We start from the raw sequence: 7,578 nt of genomic DNA on the forward strand, positions 1-7,578 counted from the left end.
ATGTCCGGTTGTAGATAACTTGAACCTTAACTTAATTAAAATGAATCAACTGAGTGTGTTACCGTGATGGCCTCTTCTCGGCGGAGTCCGGGAAGTGGACACGGTGTTGGAGTAATGTTTGCGCAGGATGCTCTCTAGTTTCTCGCTCGCGCTTTGCCTCCTCTTCTCGCTCTCCTTTGCGAATAAGTTAGCCACCATATATGCTAGTCGCTTGTTGCAGCTCCACATATATTTACCTTGCCTTACCTATAAGCTTAAATAGTCTTGATCGGGAGGGTGCGAGATTGCTGAGTCCCTGTGGCTCACAGATTACTATTACACCAGATGCAGGGCCTGATGATTCCGCTCCAGGAGACGTGTATGAGCTCAAGTGGGAGTTCGACGAAGACTCTCAACGCTACTATGTTTCCTTTCCCGATGATCAGTAGTGGTGCCCAGTTGGGGGTGATTGGGACCATTGTCGCATGTTGGGTTCTCTTTTATTTTGGCGCCGTAGTCGGGCCATGAGTGTTTGGATGATGTAATTTATTTGTGTACTTGATTGACGTGGCGAGTGTAAGCCAACTATGTTATCTCCCCTTTATTATGCATATTACATGGGATGTTGTGAAGATTGCCTAACTTGCGACATATGCCTTCAATGCGATTATGCCTCTAAGTCGTGCCCCGACACGTGGGAGATATAGTCGCATCGAGGGTGTTACATCTACATACCCTTGTAGATCACTAAGCGGAAGCGTTGCAAGAACGCGGATGAGGTAGTCGTACTCGTGGCGATTCAGATCGCGGTCGATTCTGATCTAAGCGCCGAACAACGGCGCCTCCGCGTTCAACACACGTGCAGCCCGGTGACGTCGCCCATGCCTTGATCTAGCAAGGAGAGAGGGAGAGGTTGGGGAAGACTCCGTCCAGCAGTAGCACGACGGCGTGGTGTTGGTGGAGGAGCGCGGGACTCTAGCAGGGCTTCGCCAAGCACTACGAGAGACGAGGAGGGAGAGAGGTAGGGCTGCGCCAAGAGGGAGATGGTCTCCTATGTCTGGCAGCCCCAAAAACCCCCAATATATATAGGGGAAGGGGAGGGGCTGCGCCCCCATCTAGGGTTCCATCCCTAGGGGTGGCGGAAGCCCCCAAAACCCATCTAGGGTGCGGCCAAGGGGGGAAAGAGAGGGGGGCGCCCTAGGGTGGGCCTTAAGGCCCATATGGACCTAGGGTTTGCCCCCTTCCCACTCTCCACGCGCCTTGGGCCTTGGTGGGGGGCGCACCAGCCTACCTGGGGCTGGTCCCCTCCCACACTTGGCCCACACAACCTTCTGGGGCTGGTGGCCCCACCTGGTGGACCCCCGGGACCCTACCGGTGGTCCCAGTACGTTACCGATAGCACCCGAAACTTTTCTGGTGACCAAAACGGGACTTTCCATACATAAATCTTTACCTTCGGACCATTCCGGAACTCCTCGTGACGTCCGGGATCTCATTTAGGACTCTGAACAACATTCAGTAACTGCGTACATACTTTCCCTATAACCCTAGCGTCATCGAACCTTAAGTGTGTAGACCCTACGGGCTCGGGAGTCATGCAGACATGGCCGAGACAACTCTCCGGTCAATAACCAACAGCGGGATCTGGATACCCATGTTGGCTCCCACATGCTCCACGATGATCTCATCGGATGAACCACGATGTCAAGGATTCAATCAATCCCGTATACAATTCCCTTTGTCTATCGGTACGAATCGTATGATACTTGCCCGAGATTCAATCATCGGTATCCCGATACCTCATTCAATCTCATTACCGGCAAGTCTCTTTACTCGTTCTGTAACACGGCATCCCGTGTTCAACTCCTTGGTCACATTGTGCACATTATGATGATGTCCTACCGAGTGGGCCCAGAGATACCTCCCCGTTACACGGAGTGACAAATCCCAGTCTCGATTCGTGCCAACCCAACCGACACTTTCGGAGATACCCGCAGTGCACCTTTATAGCCACCCAGTTACGTTGTGACGTTTGGTACACCCAAAGCATTCCTACGGTATCCGGGAGCTGCACAATCTCATGGTCTAAGCAAATGATACTTGATATTAGAAAAGCTTTAGCATACGAACTACACGATCTTGTGCTAGGCTTAGGATTGGGTCTTGTCCATCACATCATTCTCCTAATGATGTGATCCCGTTATCAACGACATCCAATGTCCATGGTCAGGAAACCGTAACCATCTATTGATCAACGAGCTAGTCAACTAGAGGCTTACTAGGGACATGGTGTTGTCTATGTATCCACGCATGTATCTGAGTTTCCTATCAATACAATTCTAGCAAGGATAATAAACGATTATCATGAACAAGGAAATATAATAATAACTAATTTATTATTGCCTCTAGGGCATATTTCCAACACCGAGGCCATATCTGCATATGCTAGCCTCGTCAAGTTTAATCCGAGTATTCTGCGTGTGCAAAACCGGCTTGCACCCATTGTATGTGAACGTAGAGCTTATCACCTTCAACAAGGACCAGGCGTAGTCACACTCGATTCAACTAAAGGTGGAGAAACAGACACCCACTAGCCAACTGTGTGCGAAGCACGTCGGTAGAACCAGTCTCGCGTAAGCGTATGCGTAATGTCGGTCTGGGCCGCTTCATCCAACAATGCCGCTGAATCAAGAACCAACTAGTGACGGCAAGCAATATGTATATAACCACGCCCACAACTCCTTTGTGTTATACTCGTGCATATGACATCTACGCATAAACCTGGCTCTGAAACCACTGTTGGAGAACGTAGTAATTTCAAAAAAATTCCTACGCACATGCAAGATCATGGTGATGCATAGCAACGAGAGGGGAGAGTATCGTCTACATACCCTTGTAGACCGTAAGCGGAAGCGTTATGACAACGCGGTTGATGTAGTCGTACGTCTTCAAGATCGACCGATCCTCGTACCGAAAGTACGACACCTCCGCGATCTGCACACGTTCGGCTCGGTGACGTCCCACGAACTCATGATCCAGCAGAGTGTCGAGGGAGATCTTCGTCAGCACGATGACGTGATGACGACGATGATGATGCTACCAGAACAGGGCTTCGCCTAAGCACCGCTACGATATGACCGATGTGGATTATGGTGGAGGGGGCTCCGCACACGGCTAAGAGATCAATGATCAACTTGTGTGTCCATGGGGTGCCCCCCTCCCCCGTATATAAAGGAGTGGAGGAGGGGGAGGGCCGGCCCTCTACTATGGCGCGCCCTGGGGAGTCCTACTCCCACCGGGAGTAAGATTCCCCCCTTCAATGTAGTAGGAGTAGGAGAGAAGGAAAGGGAAAAGAGAAGATAAGGAAGGAGAGGGCGCCGCCCCTCCCCCTAGTCCAATTCGGACTAGGCCTTGGGGGGCGTGCAGCCTCCCCTCTCTCTTTCCCCTAAAGCCTAATAAGGCCCATATACTCTCCGGCGAATCCCCGTAACTCCCCGGTACTCCGATAAGTACCCGAACCGCTCAGAGCCTTTCCGATGTCCGAATATAGCCTTCCAATATATCGATCTTTACGTCTCAAACATTTTGAGACTCCTCGTCATGTCCCTGATCTCATCCGGGACTTCGAACAACCTTCGGTACATCAAAACACATAAACTCATAATACCGATCGTCACCGAACGTTAAGCGTGCGGACCCTACGGGTTCGAGAACTATGTAGACATGACCGGGACATGTCTCCGGTCAATAACCAATAGCGGAACCTGGATGCTCATATTGGCTCCTACATATTCTATGAAGATCTTTATCGGTCAAACCGCATAACACCATACGTTGTTCCCTTTGTCATCGGTATGTTACTTGCCCGAGATTCGATCGTCGGTATCTCAATACCTAGTGCAATCTCGTTACCGGCAAGTCTCTTTACTCGTTCTGTAATGCATCATCCCGCAACTAACTCATTAGTTACATTGCTTGCAAGGCTTATAGTGATGTGCATTACCGAGAGGGCCCAGAGATACCTCTCCGACAATCAGAGTGACAAATCCTAATCTTGATCTATGCCAACTCAACAAGTACCATCGAAGACACCTGTAGAGCACCTTTATAATCACCCAGTTATGTTGTGACGTTTGGTAGCACACAAAGTGTTCCTTCGGTATTCGGGAGTTGCATGATCTCATAGTCATAGGAACATGTATAGTTATGGAGAAAGCAATAGCAACAAACTAAACGATCATCGTGCTAAGCTAACGGATGGGTCAAGTCAATCACATCATTCTCTAATGATGTGATCCCGTTAATCAAATGACAACTCATGTCTATGGTTAGGGAACATAACCATCATTGATTCAACGAGCTAGTCAAGTAGAGGCAAACTAGTGACAATCTGTTTGTCTATGTATTCACACATGTATTAAGTTTTCGGTTAATACAATTCTAGCATGAATAATAAACATTTATCATGATATAAGGAAATATAAATAACAACTTTATTATTGCCTCTAGGGCATATTTCTTTCAAGAGCATCCTCCACCTCCACCGAGCGACTGTTGTCGATCTTGAACAGGGCCCTCATGACTGCAATAGCCTCTTCTGGCAGCTGTCCCTTGAACCTATTTGCGAACTGCTCCAGAGCGCGCTCCTTCATGTCCTTGCCATCCTGGACAATACCTATTCGCATCAAAGCATCGAGAACCGAGAAGTTCATACTCGGCTCCAAGATGATCGTATTGAGCATCAGTGGCTACTCCACAACACTTGATTGTTGTGCCTATGGCATGCTCTTTATTTTATTTGGACTATTTTGTGTTTTTGAATTTGAATAATTTGATTTGCAAACTTTAAATTTGTAATATCCATGAATTATGTGAACCTTGATTATTAAGTTGGAATTCAATATATGTGCAAATATGTAGTTGAAATGTTGCATGTAAACAAAAAACTTAGAACAATTGATGAATGAAATTTTTTAGGGAGTTAAATTTGAAGGATTCGGCTCAAATCATTTTTATTTAACTCGTCAAATATAAAATGTTAAGGTATACAGGTCGAGGAGCGAAATTATAAGTGACCTGCAAGGGATGTCCTTAGCATGGCTAGTCCTTAGACAATAAGACAATAGACACAGCATAATGATGTTCAAAGTATTCTCTTCGAGGATTCTCTGGTCTGGTTTCTCCAATCAGCACCTATCTAGGGAGCGTTCGGTTTCCCACTGCTCCTATAACTCCGCTCCCGGAGCGGACAAGATTTCAGCTTATTTTGGCGGAGCTGGTAAAACCGAGCTCCACAACTCCTTGGAGCGGATCGATTCCGAACAGGGCCCTAGTCGATCCACGTCTCCTGCACTTGGGTATTATAGATCCCTTGTGCCTTCGTCAAGATTTTTGAAATTTGACCAGGACTCGACGGACATCTCAGAAGATCACAGTTTTTCTCCTCACAGAAGCTCCAAGCTGTGGTGTTTTACTTTTATTACCAGGTGACCACTGAAGTATCTCCATCCAGGCGGCACCATGTCGGCAGTGGCAGACCGGTTCAGGGAGCTACCGGTTGGAAATCCACCATTCGTCAATGCTTTTAGATTCGTGCGGTTGGACCCCACAAAATTTCTTTTTCCCCACCGATTCCAGGATACGAGACCATGCAATACAAGATGGAGCCCACGTCTCGATCCCGCACATCCCACGAACCCACGCCCCCAGTCTGCCTCGCCTCCTCTCACCCATGGCCGGCGCCACCACGCTCGTCCTCTCCCTCATGGCCGCCGGCGCCGTTTCTCTTCGCGCCCAGCTTCTCACCTGGACGGCCCCCGACCCCGCGGCCGCCCCCGCCGTCCGGGCCGCCGTCTGGACGTCACTGTCGGACGCCGTCATGGGCGACGGCGCCGACCAGCCACCCCGCCGCTGGATCCTCCTTCCCCGGCCGGCCATGGCGACCACCACGCGTACAAGTAGAAAAACCCTCATGGTCCAATGAGATCCAGCGAGACAGGTTCGTCCCCATCTAGCCCGGTCAGCTCTCGTACCCTGCATCAACCAGATCCCGTGGGCGTCGGGGTGACCTGCTCCGGCGAGGTTCCTCGATCCCGCCCGCCACAAGCCCGTCCACGGGCAGCCGTGCTCGCCGTTGGTGGCTACGTGCAGCACGGGCACCACGGCGGGGCACCGCGCACCGTTGTCGCCGGATCTGGCGACTCCAAGCCTGACCGCCATTGGATCTGGTTAGTCATGAATCATCTCTCCTAACCTCTCTCCATATCATGATTTCGGTTTTATTTTTCATGATTTCAAAATTCCTTGTTTCTCTACCAGATCATCGGCCTCCTGCATCTTCAGTTTCAGATATTTGATTGTTTGTGCAGAGGGCATGTGTTACACTTTTCTGAAAGAGAACCAAGAGTGAATCAATTTCAGAAATCAAGTTACATCTATGTACCTGTGTGTGTAGCTGAGTTGTGCAAGATATGTGAAATTTATATTTCAATCTGTAACTTGTTATTTGAGTGAAATATGTATTGAAATAGTTGTTTCAATATAAATTGAAATTCTTTGTGCCACTTTTGGAGTGTTGAATTTCAAGCTTTTTTGAAAAATATGAAATTTTAATAACTGAAATCATCTTTTAAAGAAATTGAAATTATATTATCTCACTCATTTATTTGAAATGAACGGATTTTACTCTTAATATCTGTAACTTGTTATTTCAGTGAGATATGTATTGAAATAGCTGTTTCAATATAAATTGAAACTGTTTGTGCCACTTTTAGAATGTTGAATTTCAATCTTCTTTGAAAAAAAATGAAATTTTAATAACTGAAATCATCTTTTAAAGAAATTGAAATTTTATTATCTCACTCTGTTATTTGAAATGAACGGATTTGACTCGGTTTATTGGTATCTGTAACTTGTTATTTCAGTGAGAAATGTATTGAAATAGCTGTTTCAATACAAATTGAAATTGTTTTTGCCACTTTTGGAATGTTGAATTTCAATCTTCTTTGAAAAAAAATGAAATTTTAATAACTGAAATCATCTTTTAAAGAAATTGAAATTTTATTATCTCACTCTGTTATTTGAAATGAACGGATTTCACTCGGTTTATTAGTATCTGTAACTTGTTATTTCAGTGAGAAATGTATTGAAATAGCTGTTTCAATATAAATTGGAATTGTTTGTGCCACTTTTAGAATGTTGAATTTCAATCTTCTTTGAAAAAATGAAATTTTAATAACTGAAATCATCTTTTAAAGAAATTGAAATTTTATTATCTCACTCTGTTATTTGAAATGAACGGATTTGACCCGGTTTATTGGTATCTGTAACTTGTTATTTCAGTGAGAAATGTATTGAAATAGCTGTTTCAATACAAATTGAAATTGTTTTTGCCACTTTTGGAATGTTGAATTTCAATCTTCTTTGAATTTTTTTTGAAATTTTAATAACTGAAATCATCTTTTAAAGAAATTGAAATTTTATTATCTCACTCTGTTATTTGAAATGAACGGATTTCACTCTGTTTATTAGTATCTGTAACTTGTTATTTCAGTGAGAAATGTATTGAAATAGCTGTTTCAATATAAATTAGAATTGTTT

The 7,578-nt window shown here is 45.7% G+C and overlaps 1 long non-coding RNA gene across 1 annotated transcript; it reads left to right on the forward strand.

Annotated features, from left to right (window-relative positions):
* Window positions 1-5,667: 5,667 nt before the first annotated feature.
* Window positions 5,668-6,542, forward strand: LOC119287257. The gene is made up of 2 exons (XR_005140810.1): window positions 5,668-6,206; window positions 6,298-6,542. It is a non-coding gene; the product is annotated as an uncharacterized LOC119287257 (long non-coding RNA).
* The last annotated feature ends 1,036 nt before the right edge of the window (window positions 6,543-7,578 follow it).

Source organism: Triticum dicoccoides, chromosome 1A, assembly GCF_002162155.2.
Source record: "Triticum dicoccoides isolate Atlit2015 ecotype Zavitan chromosome 1A, WEW_v2.0, whole genome shotgun sequence".
Lineage (NCBI taxonomy): Eukaryota > Viridiplantae > Streptophyta > Magnoliopsida > Poales > Poaceae > Triticum > Triticum dicoccoides.